This window comes from Lemur catta, chromosome 25 (assembly GCF_020740605.2).
Source record: "Lemur catta isolate mLemCat1 chromosome 25, mLemCat1.pri, whole genome shotgun sequence".
Classification (NCBI taxonomy): Eukaryota; Metazoa; Chordata; class Mammalia; order Primates; family Lemuridae; genus Lemur; species Lemur catta.
The window spans coordinates 7,303,950-7,316,987 of NC_059152.1; the positions used below are offsets into that span (position 1 = coordinate 7,303,950).

General features: G+C 39.1%; 1 protein-coding gene and 1 pseudogene across 3 annotated transcripts in view; one reads left to right on the forward strand and one right to left on the reverse strand.

The window, feature by feature from the left end:
• The window catches only part of SIPA1L2 (signal induced proliferation associated 1 like 2), a 200,933-nt gene that overhangs the window by 142,787 nt on the left and 45,108 nt on the right, over window positions 1–13,038 (reverse strand). For all 3 annotated transcript variants that reach the window (XM_045537008.1, XM_045537006.1, XM_045537007.1), the window contains exon 2: window positions 8,670–8,719. The gene's annotated coding sequence lies outside the window, so the exon portion shown is untranslated. The remainder of the gene's footprint in view (window positions 1–8,669; window positions 8,720–13,038) is intronic.
• Window positions 9,704–10,210, forward strand: LOC123627453 (annotated as a pseudogene).

Below are 13,038 nucleotides of genomic sequence, written 5' to 3' on the forward strand. Positions count from 1 at the left end.
GCTAAATTTTAACACTCCTTATTCCCCGATTTGCATTTAGCATTCACTTCTCCTATTCTCAATGTATTTATTAAAAAAGAGATTCTTACCCTGGATGTTTATTGTAGGGACAGGACAAGGCCAACATGGGAGAAGCAATAAATAGTAAGTGTCTTGCCAACAGAGTTTAGTCAATTTTTCAGGTAAAAGAAAATAAATAAAACAGCTGAATCAGTTATAACAAGCATTGCCTCAGTGAATTTTGATTAAAAACTTTAGATAAATTGCCCAAGGTTACGTTAACAATCAGACAACGTGTATGGCAAACCATGCTGTAGTCCAACTATGAAATTGAGGTTCTTTTGGGTTCTTTTCACTTTTTCACTAAATCACACTATTTCTTTCCACCAAGCCCATTTGCCAGAATGTTTTTCCTGCAAATACATGGGAGCCAACACACGCCTGTGGCTAAGAGCCTGGCATGAGAATCTACATCTTCAGACCAGAGTTCCAGCTCTGCCACTTTCTGTGCAACCAGACAAGCCCCTTAAAGCATCTGCAGAGTAGGGAAGACAGTACCAGAAGTGGCTTCATATTAAGGGTAAGAACACCTGCAAAGTGCTTACAAGACTTAGGACAGAAAGTACTCAATTAATTTGAGCTATTATTATTACCACATTGAGTATAAGAAAGAAGAATCTGAGCTTAGAAACTTTTTCCCATTGGAGCAGGAAATTCCATATAAGAACTTACCACATTTTTACTGTACTTACAGATTTCTCTACTCCTTTCTCTCTCTAAACAAACTTTTTAAATGGGTGACTGCTGGGGCCTTTATTCCTATCGTCTCGAGGTGTGAAGGGCACGAAATGAGTCCCGGTCCTACAGCTTCCTAGACCACAGAAATGTATGAGGTAGGAGGAGTGTCTGAGTTTGGAATAACTCTCAAAAAGAAGATGGCTCTTCTCAGCCTCTATCAGACTCATTGCTAATCATCACGGAAAGTGCTCTCATCAAAGGAAAAACAGTTACTTTATGGAAGAATCAAAACCTCTACACTATCCATTATTTCTCATTGAATGTTTCCTTTATAAAACCACCGATACTTCCTCCAAAGAGAAATGTTTAATAAAAACAAACACGGGAAAGAAAACAAACTATATTGATATTTAACTTATAAAATTACAATGTGTTTTGTGAGGAAAAAGCCCTGCTGGATTTCAGATTCATGAACTATGAATGGTATTAGCAGCTTTTCACTAAGGGAATATACAGAATTGTCTTTCTAATATGGTACTATAAATGCTTTCCAAATAATGACTCTGTAGAAGACTTGCGCAAAATTTGACACTGCATTTTAAACATCTGTAGTGATAAGCCCTAATATATACTGACTTTCTAGTAGTCCCACACTCCCCTTTCAGAGATCATGCAGAATTACCATTTTAACCGTTTGATCACCACTTAAGTTGGAGATTCAGCAAACCAGGAAAGGATCAGCACTCATAGCAGCACTCAGGGGCCAGTGTGTGTTGAGAAGCTGGTATTTCAAGCAGGTCTTCAGGCCATGGAATGGATCAACTCTTCCTTTAAGTATGAGAACAGTGAAGTTTTATGAGGATTTTTATTTGGTTTTATACAATATTAGTGTGGTTATCTTTCTGTATTACCAATATACGAAAATACTGATAATATCAGTATAATTGTACAAATTCTTCTTTTGGGTTCTTCTCACGACTGCAGAAAATAAGATCACATCCTGAAGTATCTATAAAATAAGACAAAAATGACTTGGCCTTCTGCTGAAGTCACTGCCAGAGTGAGGGCTGGCAGTCTGACCTCTCCTGCTTCATAACAGATTACCTATGTGACCCTGAGCAAATCACTGAGCCTCCCTGGGCCAAGCCTGGTGCCCTTATTATTTTTTTTCAATGCTCATGCATAACATTTATTTATTTTTTGTCAAAATATTAAGGGGGTACAGATGTTTTTGGTTGCATGGAGTGCTTCTGTAATGTTTGTGTCAACCGCTATAAGTGTGTCCATTACCCAAATAGTGTTCGCTGTATCTTTTAGGTAGGTTTTGCCCCTTCCCTCCTCCCCCCACCCCACCTCCACTTGATTTCCACTCAGTTTTACTTCCCTCTGTGCACATATGTGCTCATCAGTTAATTCCAATTTAATAGCAAGTACTGTAGTGTTTGTTTTTCCATTCTTGAGATACTTCACTTAGGATAATGGTCTCTAGTTCCATCCAGATGGTTGCAAAAGATGTTAATTCATCCCTTTTTATGGCAGGGTAGTACTCTATAGTATACATATACCACATTTGGTTAATCTACTCATTAATTGATGGGCAGCATCCTTATTTTTTTTTAATGGAGATAATAATGCCCCTACTTTAAAGTGCTATTGAAAGATTAAATGAGATAGGTAAAGTACTAAAATATTATCTGACATACAGTAAAAAGAAAATAAGGCTGTAATAATTAGAAGAGGAAATGGCCTACAAATATATTTCTAATGAGAACAAGTACAGATACTTGCCACATTCAATGATCAAGTGCCTCTTTGTGTGATCAAGTTGATCAGGGTTACATTTTGGGAAAACTTATTTGTAATATAACAGAGATAAGGCACACTGTCATTTATTCAACTAGCTAGAACCTAATGTTAAGAACGGAAATTGGAAAAAAAGGGAAAGAAAGGAATTACCAGTTATTAAGTATATCTTACCTTGCCAATGAAGAAAAGAAATTTCAAGTATAAAGCAGTTTTTTAGCATGATTCAGTCCACAAGAAACCAGAGTACTGAACTGTGATATTCTAACATATGTATTTGGTCTTCAACCCCATTTCCTGGTCTATAATTCCTAATTATCCTTAAAATCTCCAGTGATACCTTTTTTATGCTAATGAGTTGACTGAAGGATGGCAGGCAGCCCCTAGGTAGCAACAGGATGGGGGCTGGTCACCAGAAAAGACCAAGACATGATTAGAGAATTGGGACTTTCAGGCCACCCCCAAACTCTGGGGAGGGGAGAAGGGCTGAAGGTCAAGTTGATCACCAAAGGCATGACTGATTGAAGCACTGGCCAATGTAATGAAGCCCTCATAAAAACCCAAAAGGACAGTTCAGGAAGTTTCCAGATAGCTGAGCATGTGGAGGTTCCTGGAGGGTGGCAGGCCTGAGAGGGCATGGAAGCTCCGTGCTCCTTCCCACATACCATGTACTATGAATCTCTTCATCTGTTTCCTTTGTAATAAACCATTATTGGTTTATTACGTGTTCCCCTGAGTTTTGTGAGTCACTCTAGCCAATTAATCAAGCCCATGGAGGGGGCTGTGGGAATAATTTATAGCCAGTTGATCAGAAGCACAGGCAAAACCACCTGGATCTTGGGCTCCGCATCTGAAGTGGGGGTTTGGGGGAGGTCGACAGTCTTAGGGGCTGAGCCCTCAACCTGTGGGACCTGACCGGATCCCGAGGTAGACGGTGTCAGAACTGAATTAGAGGACACCCAGCTGGTGTCTGCTGCAGAACTGATTGCTTGCATGGTGGGGGAGAGGTGGGGGGGTTTCACACTTTGTCAGATCACAACAGTCATCTGTGTTGACTGCTGTGCTGTGAGAACAGTGGAAAAAACAGTTTGTGTTTTTCCACTCTCGTGGACCTATCGCATTAAAGACCAAATCCTAGTCTGTTCATGTTATGGGTTCAGGTGCTACAGAAAACAGAGGGCTCCAGGCCTTGGGAGAAGAAGGCTAAGAAACAGTAGGACTGCCCCAGGTACAGGAGGACAGAGGGTGGCCCATGAGCTGGATTTCTACTCAGGCTGCCCCAGGCCCTCGATGACCTCCATCAAATCCTCATACCCTATGAAGCCATACCCAGATCTACCACATTATATCTTTCTGTGTATCTTTTTCACTCTGAATGAAGTACACCAAAATTTACACGTCTAAACATATTCGTGTATCCATTCAAACCTGTGTTTTATGTGCCTCCAACATGCCAGGCACCCTGGAGGACACACAGATGCGTGGTCATCTCAGTTGGCTAGCATTCCCGTAGTAGTCCATGACTATAGCAATGAACGTTTTAACAAAACTATTTGTGTATATTTGTTTCTCCCCCACTACATTATTACCTCTTGAAGGAGAAGAGCTGCCTTTTCATCATCTTTCTTCCCCTGCCACCTAACAGTGCTCCACTTACAGAAATTATCCAATAAATATTTACTGAACTAAATCACTGCCAAGCATGCATGGAACAGGAGAGCCCACGGTCTCCTTCCCCTCAGGTCTTAGGATTTTAGGACCATCTGCTTGAGGTGGCTACACCTTTCTAAATCTGGTTGATAGTGCAATAGGCAATGTTTTTAAACATAACCTGGAAAGTGTTTGTGTTAACCCACCCTGAGATTCCACGAGTATAAGCAGCAAGAAATGGCCTTTTGTGGATGAGATCATCCAAACGTTTTATGTATAGGTGAATGCACATCCCAATGGCCAAACACCAAGCAAAGGAGCAAACACCAGAACTGTGGGCTTATTCTCGCCATCCCGATCCCAGCAAGAAATAGCACACACCTGCTGTAAGTAGGCAAACGACATCCAGCCCACTGCCGTTCCCTACATAGAGATCTACCAACTGTGATGTTTCTTCGGAAACTTGGGCAGGACAATGAGAAACTGAGTTTGACAACGTTTTAAAAAAAGGTAAATTATGGCCCCTCTAAAAGGTCTATTAGAGTCCCAGAACTCTACTGGCCTTATGAAATTGACCATTAAAGGGAAAAGGACAGGACTGAAGGAAAGCTTAGCATCATCCCTCCAATATTTATTTTGATTCCAAAAAGGTAGAAAGTTGAAGATAACACTAAAGCAGAAACGAGGAACAAGATATTCTAAGTATCAAACAGCACCTTTCTAACAAAAAAAAAAAAAAAAAAAAAAACGCCTAAGTAATTAAAAATTCTTACTAGAAATCTGAGAGCTGGAATATAGAAAACTGTAACAGTATAGTACCAGTTATCTTGGAAAATTCTATTCATCTTTGTAAGGACAAGAATTTGGTGCTCAGCCCAATTTTTCTTAGTCACTCCTAATGATAGTAATTCAATTTCTCTCACAGAACAAGTCTCCTAATCCTCTGATAAACAAGTTTCTAAGCCTTTAAAATGGTTAAATGAGTAGGTCCTAACTTCACCAATGGGAAAATGAGGGCATTGAAAGGTAAAATCATCTATAAAGGATTATGCAACAAGTCAGCAATTAAATCAGTATATCATCTCCTCGGTTCTAATGCTATTACAAAATGTGTACATTTTAAACAATGTACTCCTTTATACATAAATTTATGTGAGAATAAAGGCTGTTGCAAAAGTGAAAATAAAAGAACCAAAGCAGCTGAACTTCACTTATGGTTTTTAATCAACAAATATGTTGTATGGACTTCCTATTTCCCCTTTAATTGGAGTACAATTGTAATCCATGTTAAAATGGATTTTCAACTTGGGAAAAAAGACTACCTGGGTACAGAACAGCTTAGTCAAGGAAACACAGCTTTACTTCACTCTGTGCTCTAAAGATTTCATATGGATAAACATCATAAGCAACTGAAACAGTAAACATACAAATAAAATTAAATTTAAAAATGAGAATACTTAGAGAATACTTGGGCTAACAGATGGGAAAAAATATATACCCAGACCTCATACCACATGCAAAATTAAAAAGAAAAAAGTATCATATGCTAATTTAAAACTAAAATATGGAATATATTGTTTATAATCATGAAGTGGGGAAATTTTCTTAGCATGAGAATTAGGTCATAAAATACCTTAAAAAAAAAAAAAGCTAAACTTAAGCAAAGACTGACATATTTGGTAAAATATTAACAGAAATCAAAACTACTCTATTGCAAAAGATAACTCAACGAAATCAAATGAAGAATTGGGAAAAACACTCATTTGTTACATGTGACAAAGAAGTCATATCCCGAATAAAGAAAAATCAGTACATGAAATAATACAAAAGATAAATGAGCAAAAGAAATACAAGTGACCAATAAACTTGTAAAGATACCTAACCTCAGTAGTAATTTTTTAGAAGAACATAAAAATTAAAACAATGAAGTACTTTTTAACATGAAAATCACAAAATGAAAATACTGAGATTGCTCACTATTGGCAACTTACTTATAAGTCACTGACAGAGTGACTTTGCAACACAGTCTTTCTGAAGGGCAACCTAGCAACATCTATCAAAATTCTAATCGGGCCTACTCTTTCATCCAGGAATTCCATTCCTAGGAATTCAACTTAAGGAAATGATTGTGTAAGTGTAAATATAGACGTTTACACTGACAAGCACCTACACGTCCTTCAACAAAGGATTAAATAAATTACAGTATATCCACACAATGACAACCCATATGATATTAAGAAAAAAAAAAAAAAGGAGTAAGTAGGAACTACCTAAATGTTGACAAGGAAAAGATGCCTACGATATATTGGTAAGTGAAAATAAAGCAAATGTACAACATATCTGTGGTTAAAAGAGTACATACTGAATTATTTCATTTTTTAAAAAGTATACATGCAGATTTAAAAGATGTCAACAGAGATGGCCTTTGAGGGGTGTGACTACAGGAGCAATTTATGTTCTAGTTTATGCATTTCTGTGTTGTCTGAACTAAATATACTTACAAATTGAAAAGCTAAAGACTATAATTTTTGACAAAATGTAGTATGCCTAAAATTGTGAGCATGTTATCACAAAAGTTTATACTGTAGCATATACCATAATATCCTCATAACTTCACTCATCAAAATCACTCATAAGGAAACTAATCTGGGGACCATGTCCTCTCAGGTGTGCCTCTGTACGATTGTGACTAGGGAAAATCCAGGAGCTGTTAAGTCCAGGTAGCAGCTATTTTCCCACAGTACTCAAAAGCACAGTAGAGACCAGAGAGAGGGTCATCAGCTATGTCCAGGTGGCATGAGGTGCTCCTCAGCTGGCCAGCAGGCTAGTAACAGAATGAACTCATTCTTCAAAGGAAACCAAAAAACTGGGAGGAAACAGGACAGCTGTACCAAAGGGTCTTTCCTTAAAACAAACCTAGGTAGCACCTCCTGTTTCCTGTGCTGAAGATGTTAATTATCCCCCTCTAGATTTATTTCCATATCAGAATTCATGCAGGCTCGACTGTTTTCATTAGCACTTCAGCCAAGTGTTTAGATGCACATTAAGAGGGAACAGTCTTCTCAGACAGTCTTTCCCCATTATTATTTCCTCGAATCCCCTTCTCTCTCCTGCAAAACCCTTTACAATGTCACCATTCAACATATGCGTACTTACGTATTCATTATTTGCAATAAGGAAACACGTGATGGATATCCACTCCCCCTCCAGTGGTATTTTGCCACTGTTTAAATGCTTATCCTCATCAAATGCTTGCTTTTTAAAGGCAAGCTCCCTGGCCACAGACTTCAAAATGCACCAACACACATAAAAGACAAAGGCTGTGGAAATAAAGATGATCAAGATGTATGGCACCTAAATGCAGGGCCTGGCCCTAGACCGGATCCTGTATGGAGGGGGACTGACACTCTAAAGGACACCTGGGGTCAAATGACAAACCTGGAACACAAATAATAGATCTGGTTTAAGTAATGAATCAATATTAAATGATTCGAACTTGATAACAACCATTGTTACCTAGGCAAAAAGCTCTAGTCTTAAGAAATACACACTGAAGTCCTTGCAGGTCAAAGGTCAGGATGTATGTAACTTGAAAACCGTGGGTGTGTGTGTATGCGTGTGTGCACACGCTGTATAGACAGAGACTGAGAGAGAGATGGGAATCCATGTTTGACAATTCAAGGCCCTACGAAAGCTGTGTTGGGGGTAGTTACTTCTGACAGGGCTCCTCCACAGACCCATCTTCTTTCCCGCTGTTACAGAAAATGCAATATTTATGAACACAAAGTAAAAAAGCAGCTCTGCCTTTATTCTGTGGCTGAGGAACAGTTTAGATGACAGTCCTCTTGCCTCACCTGGTCCCTCTGTCACCTTTCTCACAACAGCCCCTCTTCTCAGTGTATCCAGGGCACGTCCTACACCACGAACAGCCTGCGGGCAGCCCTTTATCACCAATACACTCATGTCTTGTCCCTCTAATCTAACAGACACTCTGTGTAGATATGTACAGACCAATTATATTTTACATATATATATATATATATATATATATATATATATATATTTTTTTTTTTTTAGGAGATGGGGTCTCACTATGTTGCCCAGGCTGGCCTCGAACTCCTGGGCTCAAGCAATCCTCCTGCCTTGGCCCCCTGAATAGCTGGGATTACAGGTGCAAGCCACTCAGCCCAGCCAGCATACCCTTTTAAACATCTTAAGGGATGTTCACAGGAACTTGTTAGTGGCTCCTTCTGAAGCCCCCAAATTAGACAATTCCAAGTTCAAATGGCCTTTCTTAAGGCAATGCTCATTCCTGTTTGCTGTGGAGCAGTGAAAATATCAAAACAGTCAATCTATCATCCAAGGGAAATGATCTTCAAAAAAAAAATTAATAGGCCCCATAAACTCAATTTAAAAATCAAAACGACTGTCTGGAGCGAGGATGAGTGTGCTCCCCCCAGCCTTGCTAGCAGGCTTACCTGAGCGGGGAAGAACAGCGGGCTCCTGCTCACACAGCCTGGGCAAGAACCTGCAAAAGAAGAAAGAGATCCTATTCAGACTCCCAGAAAAACTCTTGGTCAGCAGTTTTCAAAATGTGACCTGAGGGACAAGACCTTTCCTGGGGTCCACAAGGTCAAAACCATTTTCACAATGATACCAAGGCATCATTTACCTTTTCCACTCTCCTCCTCTCACCAATGTACAAAGGAGTTTTCCAAAGGCTGAGGAACATGCAATAGTGCAAAAGACTGAATGCAGAAGCAGGTGAGAATCCAGCTTCTCGTAGGCCAGACATTAAAGAAATTTGCAAACATATAAAACAATGCCATTCTGCTAATTTTTTTGTTTTAGAAAACAGTTATTTTCATAAAATATGCTACTGTAATCAAAAGCTCTTTAGGATCTCAATTTTAGGAGTGTCAAGGGGACCCTAAGACCAAAAGTTTAGAGAACTGCTGCTCCAGGTACCTATTTTGGTACTAAATTCTGTTAAACTGCATCTGCTTTTAATGATAACAGCAATGGTGAATATTAGGTATGCAGCACTGACTATGTACTAGACACACTACTAAATATATATATGTTACTTCCAAACTCACCACCACTTTAAAAGAAAAAAAAAAAAAAAGAAATCAGCCTTTTCTGCCTCCCTGAATGAGGAAACTGGTGCTCAAGTGCTTGGTTACTCACTCCAGGTGAATCAACAAGTACAGAATTTGAACTCAAGTCAGCCTAAGTGCTACAATCATGCTGTTTTCAATGACCATTTTTTAAAACAGTAAACACACGAATTTCTAAACTAAACTGGAGTGAAGTGCCCTGGGGCCCACACTCCTACTTGACATTGCATGAACTCAAAACGCAATAATGTGGAATACACAAGTTGGATGAAATTATACGAACATAGGTTTGGGAAGATAACGTGGCTCTCTAAATCCTACAAGATCCAGCACTCTGCTTCCTACAAAAGACAAGACAGTTGCTGTAACAACAGGCAGCAGAGTCCTCAGTTATGGCCTCCAACTTTTAGAAGGCTGACATGGCATCAAGTACCCTGCAAAAAGGATGAGTGCTAAGCCTGAGCTTACTGAAGAGCAGCACAGGAAATCCTGGAAGCTTTTGATCTCTTCGATGCTGATGGAACTGGGACTATGCATGTTAAGAGACTTAACATGCAATGAGCGCCCTGGGCTTTGAACACAGGAGAGAAGAAATCAAGACAATAAGTGAAATTGATAAGGAAGGAACAGGAAAAATGGATTTTTAGTGACTTTTTTACTATGATGACTCAGAAAATGTCTGAGAAAGATACCAAAGAAGAAATCCTGAAAGCTTTGAAGCTCCTTGATGATGATGAAACTGGGAAGATACTGTTCAAAAACCAGAAGCACAAGCCAAGGAGTCGGGTGAGAACCTCACTGATGAGGAGCTGCAGGAAACGACTGATGATGCTGATGGAGATGGAGAGGTCAATGAGCAAGAGTTCCTGCACGTCACGAAGATGGCCAGCCTCTATTAAGGTCAGTGTCTTCCTTTCTAATGCAAGCACTTGTAACTGGATTTAGTGCCTTCCACTGTGTGAAATCTGGCTTTTGAGAACACAAACTATTTTTCTCCCCCTGACCTCCCTGTATAACTTTAGTAGCGACCTTGAAGTTTGCTTTGGTATTAAACTTCTTTGTAAGATGACTTGCCATTATTGTAATTCTCAAAAGCAAAATAAGAGCACATTAAAGTGGAGAAAAGGGTCTTAGAACTTTGACCACCTGCCATTTTGCCTTGCGTTGCTTCATTCTTGCCATGCATTCCCATGCATATGCAAACACAGAATGACTTCTTAGACAAGTACGTGTTGTATCCATGTCACCCCCAAGCAGTGGTCATTCTACAACAGTTCCAGCTTTTAGCAGACACCTGAGTGCAGTTTTCTTTCTTATAAAACCCAGTTAACTCTGCAACTGGCATTTGGATGTGTATGAATGCTATTTGTTTTGTCTTAAAAATAAAACATTCCTTAGTTTTTGGGGGGGAGAAAAAAGACAAAACATACTCCAATAAGCAGTCCCAGTTTTTACTTGTTATCCCAGCACAGTGCTAACAGCATTCCTTTCACTTTGAAAGCTGATAAACGATAAGGTCACCTACCAAGATGGCTGTAACAATTGGTCTTGGTTTTAGAAAGCTACCTTTCGCAATCTGTCTCAATTTTTATGAAGCACTAAAACAGTTGATGAAAAGCTACTAGTAGTCCCTCAGTTGTGGCTGAATTTAAGATTATGTGCAGGGGTAAGAGGCAGAGAAAAAAATACGATTTTTGCAGCTAATATAGTCAATTCTGAACTTAAAAATATAAAGCATATTATGTTCAGTTTCCCCCAAAAAATTAAACACAGCATTACTATATGATCTAACAATTCTACTTCTGGGTTTATACCCAAAACAATTGAAAGCAGGATGTCAAAGAGATATTTGTACACCTATGCTGACAGCAGCACTATTCACACCAAAAGGTGGAAACAACCCAAGTGCCTACTGATGAACAAACGCAAACAAAATGTGGTAAATATATACACTGGAATATTATTCAGCCTTAAAAGGGAAGGAATTTCTGACACATGCTACAACATGGATGAATGCTGAAGACATCATGCTAAGTGAAATAAGCCAGTCACAAAAAGGACAAATATTATATAATACCACTTATATGAAGTACACAGATTAGTCAAATTCATAGAGTCAGAAAGTACAATGGTGGCTGCCAGAGATTCAGGAGGGGGGAAATGGGATTACAGTTTAATACATACAGTTTCATTTTGCAAGATGAAGAGTTCTGGAGATGGATGGTGGTGATGGTGGTACAACAATGAAAATCTCCTTAATGCCTATGAACTGCATATTATACCACAATAAAAAACAGACAAAAAAAAATCCAAAGAGTATTTATTTTTAAAAATTCCTAGCATTAATAAGAAAAAAACATTACTGGGTATCTTATATCATAGTTTGAATCTTCACTAGTTTATTAAACCCAACTAAGCATTCATCTACCAAGGCCTCCATCAAGCCGTCCACTCAGCAAATGTTCACCAACTACCTCCTGGTCATCAGCTACTGTGCTAGGAGCAGAAGGTACATGTGTGCATGCAACAGTCTCTGCCACAGAGGACGTACATTAGGGAACCCAGACAGAGTACGAGACATAAGGCATGCCTGACTTTATTCTACGTCGCTTTATTGAGCTTTGCAAATATGTTTATTCTTTTTTTTTTAAACAAATTGAAGGTTTGTGGCAACCCTGCATCAAGTCTATCAGGGCTATTTTTCCTACACCATGTGCTTTCTGTCTGTGTCACTTTTTAGAAATTCTCATAATATTGCAGACCTTTTCATTACAATTATATCTGTTACAGTGACCTGTGATCAGTGATCTTTGATGTAACTATTATAACTATTTTGGGGTACCCTGAACCACACCCATATAAGATGGCCAACTGAATCAGATAAATGTTGTGTTCTGACTGCTCCACCAACCAGCCATTCCCCCATCTCTTTCCCTTCTCAGACCTCCTTATTGCCTGACACACAGCAACACTGAAAATTTGGGCCAATTAAACCCTACAATGACCTGTAAGAGGAAGAGTTGCATGTCGTTCACTTGAAATGAAAAGCTGGAAATGATTGAGCTTTTTAGGAAGGCATGTCAATAGCCAAGACAGGCTGAAAGCTAGGCCTCTTGTACCAGATATCCAAGCTGTGAATGCAAAGGGAAAGTTCTTGAAGGAGATTAAAAGTGCTACTCCAGTGAACACATGAATACAAAGTAAAACAGCCTTATTGCTGATCTGGAGAAAGTTTCAGTGGTCTGGACAGAAGATCAACCCAGATACAACATTCTCTTAAGTCAAAGCCTAATCAAGAGTGAGGCCCTAACTCTCTTCAATTCTATGAAGGCTGAGAGAGGTAAGGAAGAGGCAGAAGAAAAGTTTGAAGCTAGCATAGGTTGGTTAATGAGGTTTAAGGAAAGAAGCCATCTCCTTAACATAAAAGTACAAGGAGAATTAAAAAATGCTGATGTAGAAGCTGCAGCAAGTTATCCACTACATCTAACAGAGATCACTGATGAACGTGGCTACACTAAACAACAGATTCACAACATAGATAAAACATTTTCTATTGGAAAAAGATACCATCTAGGACTTTCACAGCTAGGGAGAAAAAGTCAAAGCCTGGCTTCAAAGCTTCAAAGGACAAGCTGACTCTCTTATTAAAGGTTAATGCAGCTGGTGACTTAAAGTTGAAGCCAATGCTCATTTACCATTCCAAAAATTCTAGGGCCCTTAAGAATTA